Here is a 27,125-nt window from a genome sequence, read left to right on the forward strand (position 1 = left end):
ACCACAGGTTTCTCCAACCACCTTCTGGTCCTCCTTCCTTCAACCTGGCATCTACTAAAGGGTACATCCATTATTCATGGCCACCTCAAGCCCTTCCTAGTCCCTCCCAGTCTCAGACCCCAGCTTCTTACTATTACCTGCATCATCAGTTTACAGTTGGCCTTCCCATTTTACACTGACCTGACATTTAGTTATACCTTGCCTATGTAACTTTGGCTTCAAAGTTACAGAAAGTTTAAAAGGAATTAAATATAGCTCTTGGGGCTGAAAGGGTCAAGGGATATGGGGGGTGTGGTGTTCTTTGTGTTGCTAAATTCAGGATGGTTGGAGTAGTGTTCACAAAGACCACAAAATAGCTTGAACATGAACAAAGCTATAAATCTATTAGCACCACTAATTTGGATTTGACATGTACTCCTAAATAATACACAGTTGATTATTAACATATAATCTACACTCATCTATAACTAATCTCTGTACTGTTATAAACTATGTTCTGCTCTTACTCACACTATCTTTCCTTCAGTATGTCTCTAGCTAACTCCTTTACTTCCCTCCCCCCACAAGGCTTAGCATTAATGTCTTGTATACTTGTAACTGTAGTTCCCTCAAGTGGCTGTTCTTAGACATTTCATTAACCCTTGCAATTCCTACATTTGTGATAATACCACGGCGGGTGGGGGGTGGGGGGGGGGGGGAGAGAGAGGGGGAGGAGGGGAGGCAGGAGCACGGCATTGAACTTGATGATCAACCATGATAATGAATGAAAGCAGGCTGGAAGGGCCAACTGACCTCCTCCTGCTTCTATTTACTATGTATGTTTCTCTGGCTCAGTCCCCAAATCTTTTCAGATCACTCTGTATTTGGCCCATTTGTTTCCCTGTATTTTGCAGCCTCAACAGTTTTGCATCATCCACAAACATGAACTGCACTTCCAAATTATTTATGGACATATCAGCAACAAAGGTCTAATACTGACCCTTGAGACTCTTTGTCAATCACTGCGCTGCATTCTCTTGCAGCATCACATAAAGCAACTTTTTCCTTCTCCCTGTTGAGGAAACCGTAGGGACTGGATGCCCTGGCCTCCCCAGCCACATGCTTCTCTGCAATGGGAGGCGGCGCGCCATTCGCTGGTGGCGGGATTCTCAGTTCCTGCCGCTGTTGATGGGGTTTACCATTGAAGACACCCCACGGCGCCGGGAAACCTGCGTGGGGAGGGGGGCAGGTGGGATGGCGGCAGGGGGGATGGTGTGCGCTGCCGTTGGGACCAGAGAATCCTGTCATTAGCAATAGCCGGAGAATTCTGCCCTACATCTACTGCAGAAGCTCAACCTGCCTGAACTATTCCATGACTTTAAACTCTGTGGTCTAAGCTGCAGTAGCAATTTATCAGGAGTTTTGCTAAAGTGCTAAAGGGTGGAGAGGTTTTATTCATTATGCACTTTCGAGAATTGGATTACATCGAAAGTTAGCGAGGGGGTTGCTGGGAGGATTGGGGGTGGGCAAGTGTATGTGTTAATGGTGACTATTGGTGATTCCTGATTCCTTTTTGTTATTTGTTTATGTGAACATGCGGGCTAATGTTTGGGGGTTTGGTGGGAGGATGGGATTGTTGTTATTGATATGGGGATTGACATTGCATTTGTTACTGATTATTATTTATTGTTGGGTGTAAGTTTGGGAGAAAATGTGAAAAAGGAGGAGAATAAAAATATTTAAATTTTTTAAAAATGGGTGGCAACATATGTCTCGTTATACCGGGTCTCAGCCTCGGTCTCAGGCCTCTGCACTAGCATCATCAGCAGGTACCTCTTATCCCCCAAGAACCAACCCGTCTTCCTGGGGTGGTCCTCAAAGACGCCGGGGATCTCCGAGTGCCCCAGGATGTGGCCGTCATGCACGTTCCCTGGGAAGTGTGCACACGCGTGCATGATACAGAGGTGGTGGTTGCACATGAATTGAACATTTAGGGAGTGGAACCCCTTCCTGTTACTGAAGGCCACTCCCTGATGTGCCAATGCGTGCAAGACAACATGCATGCCCCCTATTACCCCCTGGCAACCAGGCAGTGGTGGAGAATCCTGCAGCTTGTGCATCTTGGTGGGCTTGTGTTGCTAACTTTGCCTTAGTTTAATAGCTCTGTTTTATCACCTTTGCTATTGAGTCGCCAGGTATCTTTATGATACCGCCACGTGGTTCAAGTCCGAGTAATGATCAATAATCCAATACACCGCTTAGTAAGATTTAAATCAAAGCACATTTATTATACACAGTAATCACTACTCATGTACAAATTCTACGTCTAAGCTACTTCTACAGCTAACAGGCCAATACTTAACTTGGAACTGGCCCACCAGGTCAGGGAAACGAATGGCCTTTCGTTCGGGTTCTGAGCCTGCGGGATTCGAAGTTGGTACAGATTGGTAGCTAGGAGCGCCTATCTTGTAGCGAGCATTGAAGTAAGACTTACAGTTTTTGAGCGGCTGTTGAAGAGTTAAGAGAGCTGGAAGCGGTTGAAGAGAGGTGGAAGAGAGCGCCTTGAACTTGGGGCTCAATTCTTATAGTCCCCAGGGGCTTCCCGCCTTTCGGGGCGGACCCTGACCCTGGTCCCAAGTGTTTGGGACTTTGTCCCAATCACTTGGTTCGATTTTCTCCAATGCTGGAGCGGTTCCCTGATCGATGGGCGGTCTTGAGGTGGTTGTTCACCTCCTTTTGTGTCGGCTTCTGCTGGCGCGAAGAGTCTGGTTTTGCTTTGTGTGTCTAAATGTTGCTTTTTGTTCCCGGGGATTGCTCATTAGTATGCAGATGGCTGGTGTTTTGTTATGGTGATGGTTGCTGGTATCGATCTTGTCTGGCCTTTCCAGAAGTAAATACACAGTCAACCTGCAGCTGCTTGTTTTTGCCCTGTTGGCTGACTTTCCCATCAGCCTTTGCCGTTGACCATTTTAAATCGGGCGTTAGCCATTTTAAGTGGCTACACTTGGTCCAGGTCAAAGTTGATATAGTCTGATGCCCGGGCATACAGGGCATCCGTGACTTCATGGATGCACTTGTGGGCTGTAGCTCATGATATGCTGCTCAAGTCTTCAGTGGAGGCCTGGTATGATCCGGTTGCATCTAAGGAACATGAGAAAAAAAGACACCAGCAATCAGTTGGGCTTCCATCCGAGGACCATCAAATCCACCAAGCATCCCCCACCCTTGTGTGACCTGCCTTCTCTCAGAGTACCATCCACCAAGCCAGCTGTGCTGGAAAACCTCGCTCTGCACACTCATTCCCGGCCATAGCAGGAGCCTCCAGCCCCCAGATCCCTGCCAGGAACATTAGTGAGACCGTGCTCAGGTGCCCACACCTGGTCTACACCCTTGCCCTATGGTCGCGAGGATATCCCCAGTACTGAAGACCAGCTCTTGGTGTTTGATTGTTGGCTGCTGCCTTTATGGAGCTGATGCTTATAGAGTTAAGGCAAACTGTTCAGGCTTCAAAGTTTGTTTGAAATACGATGGAACAATTGTCGTCTGAGGCATGGCACGTGTGCCCACGAGAAGCCACTTGATAGCTGTGAAGTGTTCCCACAACAAACAAGGCCATTTCCTCATTAGCAGTAGCTTTCAGCAGTGAAGGTAGAGGCTACTCACAGTCAAAGGGAGTTAACGTGACCTTTAGCATAGAAACAAGAGGAGGGCTCTTACCCGGAAGTGTTTGGTAGGGCAGACAGGCAGTAGCTGTAATTGCTCCTGTTATGGGTCTCCACAATATTTAAAGGTGGCTTGAAGGCCTCGCAGATGCAAAGCCCCTTGGCCTAGGTGTGACCCCCAACCGGGAATGCACCAGTCCCTCGACCAAATCCAACCCTCTGAGGGGTGTTCTCTTCCCACCCCCCCAATGATATTCCCACCATATTTGGCCGTGATGAGCACAATGCAGTGATTAAATTGTGCCCCAAGTTTACAGCCCATTCATATAAGTATTAGGCGATATCACAATATTTGTTTGTTGCTGCAATTTTTATACAATTTACACAATTGTAGGTGTGGTGAAGAAAATGAGGAAAAATTAAACAATTTTTGTACAATTTTATACAATAGAATTTACACAATTGATACAAAGAAGCCAGCAACACGAGATCAATTTTTCCAAGATAATGCTGCTGTTTATGTGTTGCATTTTTCGAAGCATAATAATACCAGTTCACTATTTCCCTTTTGGAATTAGATGCAAAAGGAGATTAGAAGTTAATTATTTGCATATGTGAAAAACTGTCAAGTTTGAAATAGATATTTTACTTTGTGTTTGAATGAGATAATGGATTAACTTATTAATGTTTGACTAATTGATTATAATTTAAATGCTAAATGAACAAGAATGGTGAGTAATAGTTAAATTGAAGCAGCAGTTTTAACATATTTGCTATCCCCCTGCCAATCTTATCTTACTATTTCGGGGGTGGTATTGAATTATATTACAATTGTCAAGTTGAGAAAAATTTCCTACATGCATGATTAGTACACAGTTCAAAAATAATAGTGCTGGTTAAACACTACATTAGAGCTGTGTGCTTGTTAAATGAATGAAGGAAGCAATAATTATCCGCCTTCCATTGTCAACAGAATAATGTTTTGTTCCTCAGATGTTTAACAAAGTGTCAAAAGAGAAAATGCTGGAACATCTCAGCAGGTCTGGCAGCATCTGTAGGGAGAGAAAAGAGCTAACGTTTCGAGTCCAGATGACCCTTTGTCAAAACTAAAAGACATAGAAAGTGGGAGATATTTATACTACGGGGTGAGGGAATGAAAGATGAGTCCTAGCCACAGAAACCAAGGGAAAACCGTGCTAATAGCCACAGAAACCAAGGGAAAAGAGTGATAATGGCAGTCGCCTGAGAGAATATATAAATATAAAGAAATAGAAGAAATAAATAATGTAAAAGACAGTTAAAATGAAATGGCAAGAAAACAAAGGGGCCGAGGTGGCCTAGAGCTAATCAGCTGAAGTTGTTGAATTCAATGTTGCGACCGGAAAGCTGTAGCATGCCTAACAGGAAGATGAGATGTTGCTCCTCCAGTTTGCGTTGAGCTTCACTGGAACATTGCAGCAGGCCAAGGACAGACACGTGGGGTTGGGAGCTGGATCTTGTGTTAAAATGGCAAGCAACGGGAAGGTCAGGGGTCCTGAATGCGCACAGACCGGAGGTGCTCAGCAAAGCGATCACCCAGTCTACGTTTGGTCTCTCTGATATAGAGATCACATTGGGAGCAGCAAATGCAATAGACCAAATTGAAATAGGTGCAAGTGAAACACTGCTTAACCTGGAATGAGTGTTTTGTATGTTAGCCTTTTGAACAGAACAAGTCTTTTATGCAAAATAGGAAGTGCATCAGCTTGCTTAGCTCATGAATTGACACAATTACCAGGCTTAGTTTGGTTGAGCAAGTAATACATGATTCACACTTTTTCAAATATGGTGGTGTATATTTTGCTTTGACTTGAGCGAGTAAAAATGCAACTCACCGTCCCTCAGGCTAAATCATTATGCATTTTAGCTTGGTGACTGAGCCATCACTGATCAGCCGATCACTCCATGGCCCTTGAAGTGTTCTGATAAGCAAACTAGCACATTAGTGACCTTGAGAATGAATTATGGATGAAAGTATATTCATGCTAATTAGCAGGATATTATTGAGCTTTTAAGTCCCAAATCTGTTCTGCATAGTACTGAAATTTAACTGAGAGGACATACTTCTCAATCAATACAGAGTATTTTGAATGACAGCACTGATAGCAAGAAAGGCATTTTTAAAATAGCTTTGTGAAAGTATTGTTGGGACTAATGGACTTTGATTATTTACATTTTTGAGCATTTACTGAAGGCTTTTGCATCTAAGTATAGGAATAATTGTTTTCAAAGCCACTTAGTTTTTTGTTGTTCTTATGCTGCTCTACTTGTATCTTTTCATAATGCTGCACTTCTAGTGATATTAACTTATGAATCCTTAAAGATAGTGTGCACGGATACACCATTAAGCTTAAATAGTACACTATCAAGAATGGCTTCCAACAAAATGCATTTCTCAGGACATAAACAATCCATTTAAACTGAACTACATGGAAAATATAATGCATGCATTAAGCCCAAGGGAACTTGAGGATTCCTAACTGGATTGACAATCTGTTATTGCAAGTAGCAGAGAAAAAGGATGCATTATAGCAGGAATTCCATATAACATTATTAAGGTGTCACAGAAATCTGATGTAATAGCAGAAGAAAAGCTCGAGTGTAATTCAATTTTCCCACTGGCAGCATATCCCTGCCAGCGGCAGCGTGGGGTGGTTACAATGGGGAAATCCTATCGACAATTGGCTGGAAGATAGATACATAGAAGAGAGGAGCAGGAGGAGGCCTTTAGGCCCTTCGAACCTGCTCCGCCATTCATCACGATCACGGCTGATCATCCAACTCAATAAGGGCTTGAGGTTCATAAGGAGGAGGTGTTAACAATTCTGGAAAAGGTGAAAATAGATAAGTCCCCTGGGCCAGATGGGATTTATCCTAGGATTCTCTGGGAAGCTAGGGAGGAGATTACTGAGCCTTTGGCTTTGATCTTTCAGTCATCTTTGTCAACAGGAATAGTGCCCGAACCCCGAAGACTGGAGGTTAGCAAATGTTGTCCCCTTGTTCAAGAAGGGGAATAGAGACAACCCCGATAACTATAGACCAGTGAGCCTTACTTCTGTTGTGGGCAAAATCTTGGAAAGGTTTATAAGAGATAGGGTGTATAATCATCTGGAAAGGAATAATTTGATTAATCATAGTCAACACGGTTTTGTGAAGGGTAGGTCGTGCCTCACAAACCTTATTGAGTTCTTTGAGAAGGTGACCAAACAGGTGGATGAGGGTAAAGCGGTTGATGTGGTGTATATGGATTTCAGTAAAGCGTTTGATAAGGTTCCCCACGGTAGGCTACTGCAGGAAATACGGAAGCATGGGATTCCGGGAGATTTTGCAGTTTGGATCAGAAATTGGCTAGCTGGAAGAAGACAAAGGGTGGTGGTTGATGGGAAGTGTTCAGACTGGAGTCCAGTTACTAATGGTGTACCACAAGGATCTGTTTTGGGGCCACTGCTGTTTGTCATTTTTATAAATTACCTGGAGAAGGGCGTAGAAGGATGGGTGAGTAAATTTGCAGATGACACTAAAGTTGGTGGAGTTGTGGACAGTGCGGAAGGATGTTACAAGTTACAGAGGGTCATAGATAAGCTGCAGCGCTGGGCTGAGAGGTGGCAAATGGAGTTTAATGCAGAAAAGTGTGAGGTGATTCATTTTGGAAGGAATAACAGGAAGACAGAGTACTGGGCTAATGGTAAGATTCTTGGTAATGTGGATGAGCAGAGAGGTATCGGTGTCCATGTACATAGATCCCTGAAAGTTGCCATTCAGGTTGAGAGGGTTGTTAAGAAGGCATACGGTGTGTTAGCTTTTATTGGTAGGGGGATTGAGTTTCGAAGCCATGAGGTCATGTTGCAGCTGTACAAAACTCTGGTGCGGCCGCATTTGGAGTATTGCGTTCAATTCTGGTCGCCGCATTATAGGAAGGATGTGGAAGCATTGGAAAGGGTGCAGAGGAGATTTACCAGAATGTTGCCTGGTATGGAGGGAAGATCTTATGAGGAAAGGCTGAGGGACTTGAGGCTGTTTTCGTTAGAGAGAGGAAGGTTAAGAGGTGACTTAATTGAGGCATACTAGATGATCAGAGAATTAGATAGGGTGGACAGTGAGAGCCTTTTTCCTCGGATGGTGATGGCTAACACGAGGGGACATAGCTTAAAATTGAGGGGAGATAGATATAAGACAGATGTCAGAGGTAGGTTCTTTACTGAGAGTAGTAAGGGCGTGGAATGCCCCGTCTGCAACAGTAGTGGACTCGCCAACATTAAGGGCATTTAAATGGTCATTGGATAAACATATGGATGATAATGGAATAGTGTAGATGGGCTTTAGATTGGTTTCACAGGTCGGTGCAACATCGAACGCCGAAGGGCCTGTACTGCGCTGTAATGTTCTATTCTATTTAACAGGACATGACCAATGAACAGGCAGGACACTCAGGGATTTCTCACATTAGACAGCTGTCTTCACATGTAAATACGTTCACATATGCCACCGCTTGTAAATATGTTAATATATGCCACCACATGTAAGTACGTTCCCATATGCCAACAAAACATTTTTAAAAAGGGGAAGATGTCATAATATGCAGACATGCAGATAGTGATATACAGACAGGCACAGACAGGCAGCTAACGAACACAGAGAACAGGACATGACCAATGAGCAGGCAGGACACTCGGGGGTGGTATCTCACTATAAAAGGCACGAGGCGCTCACACTCTTTCCACTGATTAGCATCTACAGAGTGAGTCAGGGTGTATTTACAGTATTACACCTCCAGCACGTGTCTAAGAGCTACTCTGGTTCAGTCAGACAGAGTACCACACTTAGGTTAGCAGAGAGTCGAACTCATAGAGAAGTGTGCTAACTGTGCGACTGGTTCAATAAATCAGATTGAACTAACTTCAAGGTCTGGAGTATCTTTTGATTAAAGCTGCATCCAGTTGCAGCCTGTGTTATCCCGGAGTACATAACACAAGAATCCCCATCTTCAAATTTCTCTATGGTTTCACCCCTCCCGAACGCTGTAACCTCCTCTAACACTACAAATCTCAGATATTTGCTCTTTTGTACAGTGACCAGAACTGCACGCAATACACCAAATGCGGCTGCACCAGAGTTGTGTACAGCTGCAACATGACCTCATGGCTCCGAAACTCAATCCCTCTACCAATAAAGCTAACACACCGTACGCCTTCTTAACAACCCTATCAACCTGGGTGGCAACTTTCAGGGATCTATGTACATGGACACCGAGTTCTCTCTGCTCATCCACACTACCAAGAAACTTACCATTAGCCCAGTACTCTGTAATCCTGTTACTCCTTCCAAAATGAATCACCTCAGACTTTTCTGCATTAAACTCCATTTGCCACCTCTCAGCCCAGCGCTGCAGCTTATCTATGTCCCTCTGTAACTTGTAACATCCTTCCGCACTGTCCACAACTCCACCGACTTTAGTGTCATCCGCAAATTTACTCACCCATCCTTCTATGCCCTCCTCCAGGTCATTTATAAAAATAACAAACAGCACTGGCCCCAAAACAGATCCTTGTGGTACACCACTAGTAACTGAACTCCAGGCTGAACATTTCCCATCAACCACCACACTTAGCCTTCTGATCCAAACCGCTAAATCACCCTCAATCCCATGCCTCCGTATTTTCTATAATAGCCTACCGTGGGGAACCTTATCAAACGATTTACTGAATTCCATCTACACCACATCAACTGCTTTACCCTCGTCCACCTGTTTGGTCACCTTCTCAAAGAACTCAATAAGGTTTGAGAGGCACGACCTACCCTTCACAAAACCGTGTTGACTATCCCTAATCAAATATTGCTTTCCAGATGATTATAAATCCTATCTCTTATCCTTTCCAAGACTTTGCCCACAACAGAAGTAAGGCTCACTGGTCTATAGTTTCCAGGGTTGTCTCTACTCCCCTTAATGAACAAGGGGACAACATTTGCTATCCTCCAGTCTTCTGACACGATTCCTGTAGACAATGATGACATAAAGATCAAAGCCAAAGGCTCTGCAATCTCCTCCCTCGCTTCCCAGAGAATCCTAGGATAAATCCCATCCGGTCCAGGGGACTTATCTATTTTCACACTTTCCAGAATTGCTAACACCTCCTCCTTATTTATCTCAATCCCGTCGAGTAGAGTAGCCTGTGTCTCAGTATTCTCCTCGACAACATTGTCTTTTTCCTGTGTGAATACTGACGAACAATATTCAATTATCGCCTCTCCTATCTCCTTGGACTCCACGCACAACTTCCCACTACTGTCCTTCACTGGCCCTACTCTTACCCTAGTCATTCTTTTATTCCTGACATACCTGTAGAAAGCTTTAGGGTTATCCTTGATCCTACCTGCCAAAGACTTCTCATGTCCCCTCCTGGCTCTTCATAGCTCTCTCGTTCGGTCCTTCCTGGCTAATTTGTAACTCTCAAGTGCTGTAACTGAACCTTCATGTCTCATCTTTACATAAGCCTCCTTCTTCCTCTTGACAAATGATTCAACTACTTTTGTAAACCACTGTTCCCTCGCTCGACCACTTCCTCCCTGCCTGACAGGTACATACTTATCAAGGACACGCAGTAGCTGTTCCTTAAACAAGCTCCACATTTCAATTGTGCCCATCCCCTGCAGTTTCCCTCCCCATCCTATGCATCCTAAGTCTTGCCTAATTGCATCATAATTGCCTTTCCCCCAGCTATAACTCTTGCCCTGCGGTAAATACCTATCCCTTTCCATCGCTAAAGTAAACGTAACCGAATTGTGGTCACTATTACCAAAGTGCTCACCTACCTCCAAATCTTACACCTGGCCTGATTCATTACCCAGTACCAAATCCAATGTGGCCTCGCCTCGTATTGGCCTATCTCCATACTGTGTCAGGAAACCCTCCTGCACACATTGGACAAAAACTAACCCATCTAAAGTCCTCAAACTATAGCATTTTAACTTGGAAAGTTAAAGTCCCCCATAACTCTGTTACTTTCGCTCTGATCCAGAATCATCTTTGCAATCCTTTCCTCTACATCTCTGGAACTTTTCGGAGGCCTATAGAAAACTCCCAACAGGGTGACCTCTCCTTTCCTGTTTCTAACCTCAGCCCATACTACCTCACTAGACGAGTCCTCATCCAACGTCCTTTCTGCCACCGTAATACTGTACTTGACTAACAATGCCACACCTCCCCCTCTTTTACCACCTTCCCTGAGCTTACTGAAACTTCTAAACCCCGGAACCTGCAACAACCATTCCTGTCCCTGCTCTATCCATGTCTCCGAAATGGCCACAACATCGAAGTCCCAGGTACCAACCCAAGCTGCAAGTTCACCCACCTTATTTGGGCAGCACGGTAGCATAGTGATTAGCACAATTGCTTCACAGCTCCAGTGTCCCAGGTTCGATTCCCGGCTTGGGTCACTGTCTGTGTGGAGTCTGCACTTTCTTCCCGTGTGTGCGTGGGTTTCCTCCGGGTGCTCCGTTTTCCTCCCACAGTCCAAAGATGTGCAGGTTAGGTGGATTGGCCATGATAAATTGCCCTTCGTGTCCAAAATTGTCCTTAGTGTTGGGTGGGGTTACTGGGTTATGGGGATAGGGTGGAAGTGTGTGGTTGGGTAGGGTGCTCTTTCCAAGAGCCGGTGCAGACTCGATGGGCCGAATGGCCTCCTTCTGCACTGTAAATTCTATGAATTATTCCAGATGCTCCTGGCGTTGAAGTAGACACACTTTAAACCACTTTCCTGCCTGCCGGTACACTCCTGCAACTTTGAAACCTTACTCATGACCTCACTACTCTCAACCTCCTGTACACTGGAACTACAATTCAGGTTCCCATCCCCCTGCTGAATTAGTTTAAACCATCCCGAAGAGCATTAGCAAATTTCCCCCCCAGGATATTAGTATCCCTCTGTTTCAGGTGTAGATCATCCCGTTTGTAGAGGTCCCACCAACCCCAGAATGAGCCCCAATTATCCAGGCTCTCTGTGTTCATTAGCTGCCTGTCTGTATATCATTGTCTGCATGTTTGCATATCATGACGGATGAGAATTTTAAAACTGAGGAGTTGCCGGGCTGGGTGTAGACCAGCAAGCACAGGAGTGATGGGTGAACGTGTCTTGGTACAAGTTGGGATATGGGAACAGAATTTCGGATGAGCTCTGGTTTATGTAAGCTGGGAGGCTTACAAGGTGAACATTGGAGTCATGATGGTTTGAATGATGGTTGCAGCAGTAGGTGAGCTGAGACTTGGAAAATGTTACCAAGGTGAATGTTGAGTCGATTTCGAAAATGTTACCAAGGCGAGTCGATTTCGGCGTGAGAACAGCTGGTGAGTCAGTTTCAGCGGGAGCATTGCGGAAGGAGGTTGCTGGGAGGTAAGTCAACCTTTAAAAGCACTTGTCTTTGCAGGGGCAGGCCAGTCGATTTCGGCGTGAGAACAGCTGGTGAGTCAGTTTCAGCAGGAGCATTGCGGAAGGAGGTTGCTGGGAGGTAAGTCAACCTTTAAAAGCACTTGTCTTTGCAGGGGCAGGCCAATCGATTTTGGCGTGAGAACAGCTGGTGAGTCAGTTTCAGCGGGAGCATTGCGGAAGGAGGTTGCTGGGAGGTAAGTCAACCTTTAAAAGCACTTGTCTTTGCAGGGGCAGGCCAGTCGATTTCGGCGGGAGTGGAGCTGGCTGGTTAGTCAATTTCAGCAGGAGCTGAGAATTTTTCTTTTTTTAAAATTAGTTTTTTAGGCGGGAACAGGAAGTCGACCCGCGGACGTCTGGGAAGACCCTCACCAATAAATTCTGGTGGAGAGGAAACCCGAGACACTACACGTGTAGTGTCTCCAACCCACCCTCCTCCTCTAACCTAATAATAAAACCCATTGGTCTGAGGTAAGTACCATATTTTATTATATTATTATTTTTTATAAAAATTTAATTTAGTTGTTAGCCAGATCTTGGTAGAAAGTTAGAGGAATGGCAGGGAAGGGAGTGCAATGTTCCTCCTGCAGGATGTTTGAGGTGAGGGATGCAGTTAGTGGCCCTGCTGATTTTACCTGCAGGAAGTGCTGCCATCTCCAGCTCCTCCAAGACAGAGTTAGGGAACTGGAGCTGGAGTTGGAAGAACTTCGGATGATTCGGGAGGCAGAAGGGGTCATAGATAGCAGCTTCAGGGAATTAGTTACACCAAAGATTGGAGATAGGTGGGTAACTGTAAGAGGGACTGGGAAAAAGCAGTCAGTGCAGGGATCCCCTGCGGTCGTTCCCCTGAGAAACAAGTATACCGCTTTGGATACTTGTGGGGGGGGGGGGGACTTACCAGGGGTAAGCCATGGGGTACGGGCCTCTGGCACGGAGTCTGTCCCTGTTGCTCCGAAGGGAAGGGGGGGAGAGGAGCAGAGCATTAGTAATTGGGGACTCTATAGTCAGGGGCACAGATAGGAGATTTTGTGGGAGCGTGAGAGACTCGCGTTTGGTATGTTGCCTCCCAGGTGCAAGGGTACGTGATGTCTCGGATCGTGTTTTCCGGGTCCTTAGGGGGGAGGGGGAGCAGCCCCAAGTCGTGGTCCACATTGGCACTAACGACATAGGTAGGAAAGGGGACAAGGATGTCAGGCAGGCTTTCAGGGAGCTAGGATGGAAGCTCAGAACTAGAACAAACAGTTGTTATCTCTGGGCTGTTGCCCGTGCCACGTGATAGTGAGATGAGGAATAGGGAGAGAGAGCATTTAAACACGTGGCTACAGGGATGGTGCAGGCGGGAGGGATTCAGATTTTTGGATAACTGGGGCTCTTTCTGGGGAAGGTGGGACCTCTACAGACAGGATGGTCTACATCTGAACCTGAGGGGCACAAATATCCTGGGGGGGAGATTTGTTAGTGCTCTTTGGGGGGGGGTTTAAACTAATGCAGCAGGGGCATGGGAACCTGGATTGTAGTTTTCGGGTAAGGGAGAATGAGAGTATAGAGGTCAGGAGCACAGATTTGACGTCGCAGGAGGGGGCCAGTGTTCAGGTAGGTGGTTTGAAGTGTGTCTACTTCAATGCCAGGAGTATACGAAACAAGGTAGGGGAACTGGCAGCATGGGTTGGTACCTGGGACTTCGATGTTGTGGCCATTTCGGAGACATGGATAGAGCAGGGACAGGAATGGATGTTGCAGGTTCCGGGGTTTAGGTGTTTTAGTAAGCTCAGAGAAGGAGGCAAAAGAGGGGGAGGTGTGGCGCTGCTAGTCAAGAGCAGTATTACGGTGGCGGAGAGGATGCTAGATGGGGACTCTTCTTCCGAGGTAGTATGGGCTGAAGTTAGAAACAGGAAAAGAGAGGTCACCTTGTTGGGAGTTTTTTATAGGCCTCCTAATAGTTCTAGGGATGTAGAGGAAAGGATGGCGAAGATGATTCTGGATATGAGTGAAAGTAACAGGGTAGTTATTATGGGAGACTTTAACTTTCCAAATATTGACTGGAAAAGATATAGTTCGAGTACAATAGATGGGTCGTTTTTTGTACAGTGTGTGCAGGAGGGTTTCCTGAAACAATATGTTGACAGGCCAACAAGAGGCGAGGCCACGTTGGATTTGGTTTTGGGTAATGAACCAGGCCAGGTGTTGGATTTGGAGGTAGGAGAGCACTTTGGGGACAGTGACCACAATTCGGTGACATTTACGTTAATGATGGAAAGGGATAAGTATACACCGCAGGGCAAGAGTTATAGCTGGGGGAAGGGCAATTATGATGCCATTAGACGTGACTTGGGGGGGATAAGGTGGAGAAGTAGGCTGCAAGTGTTGGGCACACTGGATAAGTGGGGCTTGTTCAAGGATCAGCTACTGCGTGTTCTTGATAAGTATGTACCGGTCAGACAGGGAGGAAGGCGTCGAGCGAGGGAACCGTGGTTTACCAAGGAAGTGGAATCTCTTGTTAAGAGGAAGAAGGAGGCCTATGTGAAGATGAAGTGTGAAGTTTCGGTTGGGGCGATGGATAGTTACAAGGCAGCGAGGAAGGATCTAAAGAGAGAGCTAAGACGAGCAAGGAGGGGACATGAGAAGTATTTGGCAGGAGGAATCAAGGAAAACCCAAAAGCTTTCTATAGGTATGTCAGGAATAAGCGAATGACTAGGGAAAGAGTAGGACCAGTCAAGGACAGGGATGGGAAATTGTGTGTGGAGTCTGAAGAGATAGGCGAGATACTAAACAAATATTTTTCGTCAGTATTCACTCAGGAAAAAGATAATGTTGTGGAGGAGAATGCTGAGCCCCAAGCTAATAGAATAGATGGCTTTGAGGTACGTAGGGAAGAGGTGTTGGCAATTCTGGACAGGCTGAAAATAGATAAGTCCCCGGGACCTGATGGGATTTATCCTAGGATTCTCTGGGAGGCCAGGGAAGAGATTGCTGGACCTTTGGCTTTGATTTTTATGTCATCATTGGCTACAGGAATAGTGCCAGAGGACTGGAGGACAGCAAATGTGGTCCCTTTGTCCAAAAAGGGGAGCAGAGACAACCCCGGCAACTATAGACGGGTGAGCCTCACGTCTGTAGTGGGTAAAGTCTTGGAGGGGATTATAAGAGACAAGATTTATAATCATCTAGATAGGAATAATATGATCAGGGATAGTCAGCATGGCTTTGTGAAGGGTAGGTCATGCCTCACAAACCTTATTGAGTTCTTTGAGAAGGTGACTGAACAGGTAGACGAGGGTAGAGCAGTTGATGTGGTGTATATGGATTTCAGCAAAGCGTTTGATAAGGTTCCCCACGGTAGGCTATTGCAAAAAATACGGAGGCTGGGGATTGAGGGTGATTTAGAAATGTGGATCAGAAATTGGCTAGCTGAAAGAAGACAGAGGGTGGTGGTTGATGGGATATGTTCAGAATGGAGTACAGTCACAAGTGGAGTACCACAAGGATCTGTTCTGGGGCCGTTGCTGTTTGTCATTTTTATCAATGACCTAGAGGAAGGCGCAGAAGGGTGGGTGAGTAAATTTGCAGATGATACTAAAGTCGGTGGTGTTGTCAATAGTGTGGAAGGATGTAGCAGGTTACAGAGGGATATAGATAAGCTGCAGAGCTGGGCTGAGAGGTGGCAAATGGAGTTTAATGTAGAGAAGTGTGAGGTGGTTCACTTTGGAAGGAATAACAGGAATGCGGAATATTTGGCTCATGGTAAAGTTCTTGAAAGTGTGGATGAGCAGAGGGATCTAGGTGTCCATGTACATAGATCCCTGAAAGTTGCCACGCAGGTTGATAGGGTTGTGAAGAAGGCCTATGGAGTGTTGGCCTTTATTGGTAGAGGGATTGAGTTTCGGAGTCGGGAGGTCATGTTGCAGCTGTACAGAACTCTGGTACGGCCGCATTTGGAGTATTGCGTACAGTTCTGGTCACCGCATTATAGGAAGGACGTGGAGGCTTTGGAGCGGGTGCAGAGGAGATTTACCAGGATGTTGCCTGGTATGGAGGGAAAATCTTATGAGGCAAGGCTGATGGACTTGAGGTTGTTTTCGTTGGAGAGAAGAAGGTTAAGAGGAGACTTAATAGAGGCATACAAAATGATCAGGGGGTTGGATAGGGTGGACAGTGAGAGCCTTCTCCCGCGGATGGAAATGGATGGCACGAGGGGACATAACTTTAAACTGAGGGGTAATAGATATAGGACAGAGGTCAGAGGTAGGTTCTTTACGCAAAGAGTAGTGAGGCCATGGAATGCCCTACCTGCTACAGTAGTGAACTCGCCAACATTGAGGGCATTTAAAAGTTTATTGGATAAACATATGGATGATAATGACATAGTGTAGGTTAGATGGCTTTTGTTTCGGTGCAACATCGTGGGCCGAAGGGCCTGTACTGCGCTGTATTGTTCTATGTTCTATGTTCTATGATGATCTAGGTGATACAGTAGGCACGTGGTTGGATTCGTATGGGGCCAATCTGGTACCAAGGTTGCGAACATTTCATATTTTTGAAAAATGGCCAAGGAGAGTGGTGGAGTAGATGGCTAGGGAACTGAGTTAGCGATGGGCACTGAAACAATGGCTTCTGTTTTGAAATAGTCGATTGGAAGACTTTTTACTGTTACTGGATGTAGAAGAAACAGTGTCAAATTGGAGGCAGTGGAGAGGTGAAGAGATAGAGATGGGTTCATTAGTTTGTGTGTAGCCTGATCTTGTGTTTTCGAATTGTGTTATTGAGGGGCAGCATATAGATAATAAATAGGAGACTGCCAAGGCTAGATCCTTGGCAAAAATCCAGATTAATCCCCTAGGAGGTGTGGGCAGGGCAGGGAGAGAAGCCAATGCAATTGTTTCTCTGGCTTTGACTGGATAAAGAAGAATGGATCCAGGCAAGGCCAGTCCGACCCTGTAGGACAATGAAGGACAGGCATTGGAAGGAGAGTAGGTGCTCAACCCGGTTAAAGTCTTTTTAATTTGCTTACCAAGTTCCTTACTTTTATATCAGCTGATTTTGTTATCTTGGGCGGGGTTCTCTGATCCTGAGGCTAAGTGTTGACGCCGTCGGAAATGCCGTTGCGTTTCCCGCCGGCATCAACGTGGCCACAGGATCAGCAATTCTGGCCCCTACAGGGGGCGAGCATGGCACTGGAGCGGTTCACGCTGCTCCAGCTGCTGATCCGGCCTTGGAATGGGCGCCGAGGGATGCATGCGTGCACAGTGGGTCCGGCGCGAACCCGCGCATGCGCAGTCCCACAGGCGCGATTTCCGTGCATGCGCCGTGTCTCCCTTGTCCGCGCCGGCCCCGACCCAACATGGCGCAGGAGTACAGGGGCCGGTGCGGATTAAGGGAGGCAGAGAGACAGAGAGGCTGGCCCGCCGATCGGTGGGTCCCGATCGCGGGCCAGGCCACATCGGAGGCACCCCCCGGGGTCGAACCCCCCCCTCCACCCCCACAGGCCGCCATCCGACCCTTCAACGCTGAGGTCCCACCGGCTCAGAGCATGTTAGAATGGCCGACGCGGGGTCGGAGAATCCCGCCCCATGTTCTTTCTTCCAAATCCAAACCCCTTTATCCTTGTGTAGATAGATAGAGTACGAAGTCTTACAACACCTTGTTAAAGTCCAACAGGTTTGTTTTGATGTAACTAGCTTTCGGAGCGCTGCTCCTTCCTCAGGTGAATGAAGAGGTATGTTCCAGAAACATGTATATAGACAAATCCAAAGATGCAAAACAATGCTCATAGATGGATAGATACATAGATTTCCATCAGATTTTCTACCCTCAAACCTGCTTTACCATTCAATATGATCATGGCTGATCTGATGGTAACCTCAACCCCACAGTCCCGCCTATACTCAGTCACCTTTTAGCCCCTGACTTATCAAGAATCTTTAAAAAAGTTATTTAATCTAGCTCTGCCTTAAAAATATTCAAAGACTCATCTTCCAACTTCTTGTGAAGAGACCGCCAAAGATTCTTGATCTGAGAGAAAAAAATTCTCCTCACCTGTGTCTTAAATGAATGATGCTCGTTTTAAAACAATAGTTATAGATTTTTCCACAGGAGGCAACAGCCTTTACACATCCACCCTGTCAAGACCCCTTAGGATCTTTGTGTGTTTCGATCAGGTCTCCTCTTACTCTCCTAAACTCCAGCGGATACAAGCCAGCCTATCAAATCATTCCACAGAAGACAACTTGCCCATTCCAGGCACTAGTCCAGTATACCTTTGATGAACTGCTTCCAATGCATTCACACTCTTAAATAATGAGAACAATACTGTACACAGTGCTCCAGATGTGGTCTCACCAATGCCCTGCATAATCAAAGCATATCACAGAATCATTGCAACGTTTGGCCATCATAGGGCGACACAGGAGCACAGTGGTTAGCACTGTTGCTTCACAGCTCCAGATCCCAGGTTCGATTCCTGGCTTGGGTCACTTTCTGTGCGGAGTCTGCACATTCTCCCCATGTCTGTGTGGATTTCCTCCGGGTGCTCCAGTTTCCTCCCACAGTCCAATGATGAGCAGGTTAGGTGGATTAGCCATGCACCCTTCGTTTCCAAAAGGGCTAGGTGGGGTTACTGGGTGACGGGGATAGGGTGGAGGTGTGGGCTTAAGTGGGGTGCCCTTTCCAAGGGCTGGTGCAGACTCGATGGGCCAAATGGCCTCCTTCTGCACTGTAAATTCTATGTTTGCACTGGCTCTCCAAATGAGCAGCATGTCTCATGCACACTGTTTTGATTCACGTAATCATATCATGCTCACTTGAATACCTTAACAATAAACAATGGTTTAATGGTCAATCATTAGACTTTTAATTCCAGACTTTTATGGATTTCAAATTTCACCATTTGCCTTTGTGGTATTTAAACCTGGGTCCCCAGATCATTACCCTGCGTCTCCTGGATTATTAATCCAATGGCAATACCGCTATGCCACTGCTTCTCCCGACTTGTATTCCGTTCCCCTCACAATAAATGGTATTCTTTAGCAATTTATGTACTAGGAAACCCAGATCCCTTTGCATCTCACAGTTCTGCCATCTCACAGTTCTGCAATCACACAGCATTCAGATAATGTTTTTTTAATTCTTCCATTTATTCAAAATGGGCTATTTTACATATTATACTCCATTTGCCAGACCTTTGCTCACTCATTTAATCTATAGATGTCATTTTGTAGCCTCCTTGTGTCCTCTTCACAACTTAGATTCCTACCTATCTTTGTGTAATCAACAAATTTAGCAATCATATCTTTTATACAAAGCATTTATATAATTTGTAAGTTGAGGTGCCAGTGTTGATCCCTGTGGCAAACCACTTGTTTCATCTTACCAACCAGAAAATGATCAATTTATGCCTACTGTCTGTTTCCTGTTAGGGAGCCAATTCTTGTCAGTATGTTGCCCCTACACCATGAGCTTTTATTTTCTGCCATAACCATTGATGTAGCGTGTTCCGAAATGTCTTCTCAAAATCTAAGTACAGTACATCTAACCTTTGCCCACTGCACATGTTACTTATTCAAAGAAATCCAGTGATCAGTTAAACATGATTTCCCTTTCACAGGACCATGTTGACTCTGCCTGATAACCTTCATTTTTCTCTGAGTGCCTTTCTCATGTATTTAATAAAGGCTTCTAACATTCTAACAGGGTGGCATGATAACACAGTGATCATCACTGCTGCCTCACAGCACCAGGCACTCGGGTTTGATTCCAGCCTTGGGTGACAGTCTGTGTGGAATTTGCATATTCTCCCCGTGATTGTGTGGGTTTTCTCCTGGTGCTCCAGTTTTGTCCCATTATCCAAAAGATATGCAGGTTAGGTGGATTGGCCATGACCAATGCGCTGGGTTATGGGGAGTGGGCCTAGGTAGAGTGTTCTTTCGGAGGGTCGGTGCAGATGCGAAGGCCTACTTCACTGTAGGAATTCTATGGATTTTCCCTAACTGGCCGGTTGTTTCCTGCTTTCTGTCTGATATGAATACATAGAGTTTATGAATACATAGAATTTACAGTGCAGAAGGAGGCCATTCGGCCCATCGAAACTGCACCGGCTCTTGGAAAAAGCACCCTACCCAAAATCTACACCTCCACCCTATCCCCATAACCCAGTAACCCCACCCAACACTAAGGGCCATTTTGGACACTAAGGGCAATTTATCATGGCCAATCCACCTAACCTGTACATCTTTGGACTGTGGGAGGAAACCGGAGTACCCGGAGGAAACCCACACACACACGGGGAGGATGTGCAGACTCCGCAGACAGTGACCCAAGCCGGAATCGAACCTGGGACCCTGGAGCTGTGAAGCAATTGTGCTATCCACAATGCTACCGTGCTGCCTCCCTTTTTGAATAATGGAGTTACATTTACTCTTTTTCAATCTAATGAAATCTTCCCAAGCCAAGGGAATTTAGAAAAATTAAAAACAATGCACCAACTACCTCACAAAACATTTATTTTCTGGCCCTAGGCCCTCTATCTCTCTCTCTCCACCAACACCCCCCCCCCCCACTTCCCAATACAATTTCCTGATTTAAAGCTATTTCTGGGATGTTACTTGCATCATCTATAGTGAAGACTGATGCAACATATATATTCAATTCATCTGCCATCTCCTTATTTTCCATCATTCATTCTCCAGACTCATTTTCTAGTGGACCAATACTCACTTTTAAAAAGCTCTTTTCCTTTTTAAATAGCTTGAGAAACTTTTACCATCTGTCCTTTTATTTCTAGTTTAGCTTTATCTTGTACTCTAACTTTCCCTCCGTATTAATTTTTTGGTCATCCTTTGCTGTTTTTTATATTTTGTCCAATCTTTTGACCTGCCCCTATCTTTATGCAATTACATTTTTCATTTTGATAGGATCTTTAGTTTTTCTAGTTAACCATCTATGGTGAGTCCTCTGGAAATGTTATTTCTCATTGGAATGTATCTCTTCTCTGCTTTCTGAAATTTCCCCATAAAATGTCTGCCAGTCTATCCCTACTGATCTACCCCTTAACCTAATTTTCCAGTTCACTTTAGCTTGCTCTAGTTTCATGCCTTCATTATTACCTTTATTTAAGTTTAAAATGTTTGTCTTACATAAGTCTCTTTTGCAAAACTATATTAGTCACTTTTATAAATATGTATAGTTTGTCAAACTTGACTTGCATGAAATAAATCCTTTGTTCCTATGCATCAATAAATGCTCCCTAATCTTCCATTAGTTGTGTAGATGAACTTTGATAAAAATGAACAAATATTTGAACATATACATTATAAATATTTATTCAATTGCTGACTTTATTCCTAATATTAATTTGAATGTTTTGTTTTGGGGCTATACATGTCGAAACTGGATGGAGTTCTTTGAAAGTTCATCCACAAAATCGTTTGCAACTATAAGTAACTGAAAGCAGTGGTATATTTCAGTGAAGCTTCCTAAAAGGATATCTTTTTATATTACAATGAAATAAAATATAATAAAAGCAATGTGCTGTTATTTTAAAGCTGCTTTTTATGCATCAGTGGGTGGATTTTCCAGTCCCTCCCACCAGCAGGATCTTCCGGTCCGGCTGAAGTCAGCGGAGATTTGAATGGCTCGCCGCATCCGAAATGGCAGAACCTGCTGTGGTCAATGTATTTTCCATTGTTAACGGTCTCTGAGCAAATTGAATTGAGGAGCAACGAGGCATATAACTCAACACATTTCAATCTCAATAGATGGAAGCATTTGTTCCCGCATTTTAACGGCTAGGCGTATAAAAATGAAATGGTTATTTCAAAATTGTCTCAGATCAGTGAGTGTGTCTTCAATTGTACTTCCAAATATCTTCAGTAAGTGCAAAGTCAGCACTTTAACATTGAATTACAATATCACGGAATTCCTCAGGATTTTGTCATTGGCTTTCTGTGGCTTTGTGGTTAATGGTCAGTGCAGACAGTAGGATTACATTATTTTTCTGTTCCAGACTTCTGATTGTTGTTTTTCTAATTGAATCCAGTGTTTCCTTTTAGGGAAGCTGAACAATGGCCAAATACCCAGCAGTATGACTTGTTGATATTATGTGATTAAGAAACACCAGGAACTTATTGAACCAATATCAAGTTGCTTTGGATATGGATTTATATTTCATATATAATTGGTATTAATACTGAATATTTAATGTTTATAATCACAACCTATAACAAAATCTTACTTCAGGATAGATAATAAAAATTGATTGTAGTGACATGGCTTATATTGACAATAGCTTACAGGCAAGTAGCATCTTTAGCAGAAAAATATCCCAAGGGCCTTAATGGAAAAGAAAAGGAATGAACGATGATCCTTTGTAGGATTGTAAGGAGAGACGAGCCAATGCTTGGTTTACAAGATGGGTTTTCAGAATACTATTTTAAAGGATCGATGGGAAATGGAAAGACTTCAGGAATAAGTTCCAGAGAGTAGGGAAAAACATGTGAACTATCTACCACCAGCCGAGCAGAAAAAGGGGAGCGTGAAGGTAGTCCGAGTGCATGTTTCAAGCTGACAGTCAATGCTTTAATCGCGTGTCAGGTTGTCAACATTTCACAAGAATAATCAGATTGGAAATTGTCAATATCAGCCAATTGTAGAAGACATCAAATGGGTTTAGAGCTTGTTGGAACCAATCGGATGAGTTGGAGGATGTTCCTGGAGCCTCTTTATGGGATTCCAATCATAGAATTTACAATGCAGAAAGAGGCCATTCGGCTCATCAAGTCTGCACCGGCCCTTGGAAAGAGCACCCTACCCAAGCCTCTACCTTATCCCCGTAACCCCACCGAACCTTTTTGGACACTAAGGGCAATTTATCTTGGCCGATCCACCTAACCTGCACATCTTTGGACTATGGGAGGAAACCGGAGCATCCGGATGAAACCTACGCAGACACGGGGAGAATGTGCAAACTCCGTACAGACAGTGACCCAAGCCGGGAATCGAACCTGGGACCCTGGAGCTGTGTAGCAACTGTGCTAACCACTGTGCTACTATGCAAGATTTACTGCCCAATCTTAAAAGAGTGGACATATTGTAGCCTTTTATTTTTACGTTTTAGAATTTGAAATGCACATAAAGGTTGACAGACCGCTAAGAAAGCAGTTTCAAGGATTAGTTTCATTTTTTTTGACTCATTAATACCCTCTTAAAGCTGCTTAACAATGAAACATGTTTATTTAAAATTATGTAACCAACGCCGGTATAACCTCGATTCAGATAATCCTTTCTTGCTTTAGGCTGTGGCAGAGAGCATGATGAAAACTGTCTTTTAAATTCATTCACAGGGTGTGGGCGTCGCTTGTTGGACCAGCATTTATTGCCCATCCCTAGCTGCCCTTCAGAAGGTGGTGGTGCGTGCCTTCTTGAACCGCTGCAGTCCTTGAGATATAGGTACACCCACTGTGCTGTTAGCGAGAGAGTTCCAGAATGTTGCCCCAGCAACCATGAAGGTCCGGCGATATATTTCCAAGTCAGGTCGGTGAGTGACTTGGAGGGGAATCTCCAGGTGATGGGTTCCCAGTTTTTTGCTGTTCTTGTCCTTCTAGATGGTAGTGGTCATGGGTTTGGTAGGTGTTGGCGAAGGAACCTTGGTGAGTTACTGCTGTGCATCTTGTAGATGGTACACATGGCTTCCACTGTACGTCGATGGTGGTTTGAATATTTGTGGAACGGGGAGCAATCAAATGGTCTGCTTTGTCCTGGGTGGTGTTGAGTTTCTTGAGTGTTGTTGGAGCTGCACTCATCCAGGCAAGTGGAGAATATCCATCACACTCCTGACTTGTGCCTTGTAGATGGTGGACAGGCTTTGGGGGGTCAGTAGGTAAATTACTCGCTCTTGGGATGATTGCGGATGACTGCACAATGTTCAGCACCATTCGCAATGCCTCAGATAATGAAGCAAGCCAGAGCTAGGAATCCTGTGGCAGGTAACTCACCCCTCACTCCGCAAAGCCTGTCCACCATCCGCAAGGTCAGGAGTGTAATGGGATTCTCTACACATGGCTGGATGAATGCAGTTTCAGCAATGCTCAAGAAGCTCGACACTTGATTGGTATGCATTCCACAAACATTTACTCCCTATCACGAATGCACAGTGGCAGCAGTGTGTACTATCTATAAGATGCACTGCATGAACTCACCAAGGCTCCTTAGACAGCATCTTCCAAATGCATGACCACTATGATCTAGAAGGACATGGGCAGCGCATGCATAGGAACATAACCACCTGGAAGTCCCCCTCCAAGCCACACACCAGGCTGCCTTGTTAACACATCAACGTTCCTTCATTGTCTTTTTAAAAAATAAACTTCAAGTACCCAATTCTTTTTTTCCAATTAAGAGACAATTTAGTTTGGCCAATCCACCTACCCTGCATATTTTTGGGTTGTGGGGGTGAGACCCACACAGGCACGAGGAGAATGTGCAATCTCCACACGGACACTGACCCGGGGCGCAGAATTCCGCACCTTTGGGACGGCCCGACGCCGGAGTGGTTCCCGCCACTCCATTACGCTGGAACCCCCCGCCCCGCCGGGAAGGGGAGAATCCCGCCCATGTTATTCCCTAGTCTATCTGCACATTTGAATTGGCCTACCAAAATCCAACTTCAGTGGAGGCAGCTGATGATTTAAATGACCAGCTGGCTCTGTAAACCACGCATGTCCAAACCCTGCCATGACTCCAGTCCCACCCCCATGAAAACAGGAAATGCTGTGTTTGGGGGTGGAATTTCTGATATCGGGCTTGTCTGCCAGTTTTGCCTTGATTGAGAGATACTCTGTCATGGCCAAAACCTTGGCCTACGTTTTCCAGGAGTAATTACATTTGGCTTGAAAGACTCAATTGCAGTAGGTTTCAAAATTATGGTAATTAACCAATGTGCAAATTTTCTGGAAAAGCTCCATTTCTTAGATCAGACTACGATGCAACTTCACTTACATCACCCAAAAAGAAACGCTAAATCCATCACTGTGGCAAACTAGTGCACTTTAGCATGCTTTCCTTTGTTTGAAAAAATACTGATGGACTGTGGGAACGTCTGCAGGCTAAGTTATAACAGATCTACTGTAATTTAACATTAATTACTCATCTGAGATGTCATAGGACCTACACTCCTCATTTTTGAACGATTGGCTTCTATTGCAGCTACTTCCGCATTTCTAAATCTGTTCATTGACTTTTCCTATTTTTCCAGTTTTCCAAGTGTACGAATAACCAACAAATTAAACTGAAATAGTGTTGGGAGATTGAGAAAATGAGCTGGAATAATCGTAAAACACCTTCCACCAGCTTCGGGGTTTTTCTGTTGGGCTTCTAAAGAAATAAATCGAAACCACGTGACCACCTGAAGGTCAAAAGCAGTCGTAGCACTTCCATGAAATTCACCTGACACTGACAGACCAGCTTTATAAAAAATTGGAAATCAGGATGAACGTTCTGATTTGTTTAAAGTCAGATTTTCAGCCCCCCCCCCCCCCCCCCCCCCAACCACGCACCGATCCTAGCCCTTGATGTTTGACACTGTCTGCACCTCCCTCTCCTGGGCCCTGGTCTTGACAGGAATAGTGACACAGCTCAGGGAGATTACCTGTGGTGCTGTGAGCATTAAAACACATTTACATTCTTGGCAGCGTTTCCTTTTTGTTTCGTAACGATTTCAAACATATTCCGTTTTAGAAAGGTCTGGGAAACGGTTAACCTACATCTGAGCAGAATATTGTTTAAACTTCTTTACAGAAACCGGTTGTTACATGTATAAGTGTGGAGTGCATAGATAACTGTTTAAACAGAACCTATTGCTCATCAGTGTACATAACTTCAAATTGAGTAATTGGTAAGCAGATCCAAACTTGTTAACATGTTACAGATAGAATAAAGTTTGTCAGCACCAGAATAAATGCTCCGTTGGCTTGCTGTTGTAATTAATTAATGTCCATACGTTGATACAGTTATAATCAGTGTGCATCAGGGATTAAGCTGAAAGTGTCCAACAGCTGGAAAAATTCTGATTAAATTTCAAAGATGTTGAGAGATTTTTGCAAGCTTGGCCATGTGTTATAATAGGTGTCTTGTCAAGATGCAGTGATGCAATGCCTGAATACAGTTGTTAAATGCTGCTGTTACAAATCCCTCTATTCCCTGGTCCAAGCCAATCCTCAATGATGATCAGCTTGAGTGCTCGATGCTTGTTGAGAAGAATCTTTGATAAGAGAATATAACTGGCTGGTTGCTTGGAGTTTGCAATGATAAATATTTGTTATTTTCTCGATCATCCGTTGTGAAATCAGTTCACGTTATTCAGATTTGCTGAACTGGAGCAGTACAGCAGTAATCTTTTCACACCTGCCACTCTTTTTTAAAACTAGACAAGGTAGCACATTTTCTAAACATGCAATTTAAAGTGATTATCTTCTGTTACTATTGAAACTCTCTTCCCCTGTTCTTTCTTGCATACGTATGTAGTTTTAATGACTGTGTGTAAGCTTATCTTTTGAATGGTTCTCTGTTCAGGTGTTGTTCCTGTCTCCTCTAAATCTGCTGTCATCAACCTTCTCCTCAAATAACAACCCTTCATATCACTCTCCTTGTAAGCTACCCTCCCATCTTCAACCTCCGTCTCCGATGTCATTGAATCTGCTCTCGTCTTCCAAAAGGGCAGCATGGTAGCATAGTGGTTAGCACAGTTGCTTCACAGCTTCAGAGTCCCAGGTTCGATTCCTGGCTTGGGCCACTCTCTGTGCGGAGTCTGCATGTTCTCCCCGTGTCTGCGTGGGTTTCCTCCGGGTGCTCCGGTACCCTCCCACAGTCCAAAGATGTGCAGGTTAGGTGGATTGGCCATGATAAATTGCCCTTAGTGTCCAATTAAGGTGAGGTGGGGTTACTGGGTTGCGGCCATAGGGTGGAGGTATGGACTTAGCTAGGGTGCTCTTTCCAAGAGCCGGTGCAGACTCGCTGGGCCGAATGGCCTCCTTCTGC

The 27,125-nt window shown here is 44.8% G+C and overlaps 1 protein-coding gene across 8 annotated transcripts in view; it reads left to right on the forward strand.

Moving 5' to 3' along the window:
* The window catches only part of LOC140388492 (nck-associated protein 5-like), a 1,019,364-nt gene that overhangs the window by 563,313 nt on the left and 428,926 nt on the right, over positions 1–27,125 (forward strand). The gene's annotated exons all lie outside the window — the stretch shown is intronic.

The sequence above is a fragment of the Scyliorhinus torazame genome, chromosome 2, assembly GCF_047496885.1.
Source record: "Scyliorhinus torazame isolate Kashiwa2021f chromosome 2, sScyTor2.1, whole genome shotgun sequence".
NCBI classification, from domain to species: Eukaryota; Metazoa; Chordata; class Chondrichthyes; order Carcharhiniformes; family Scyliorhinidae; genus Scyliorhinus; species Scyliorhinus torazame.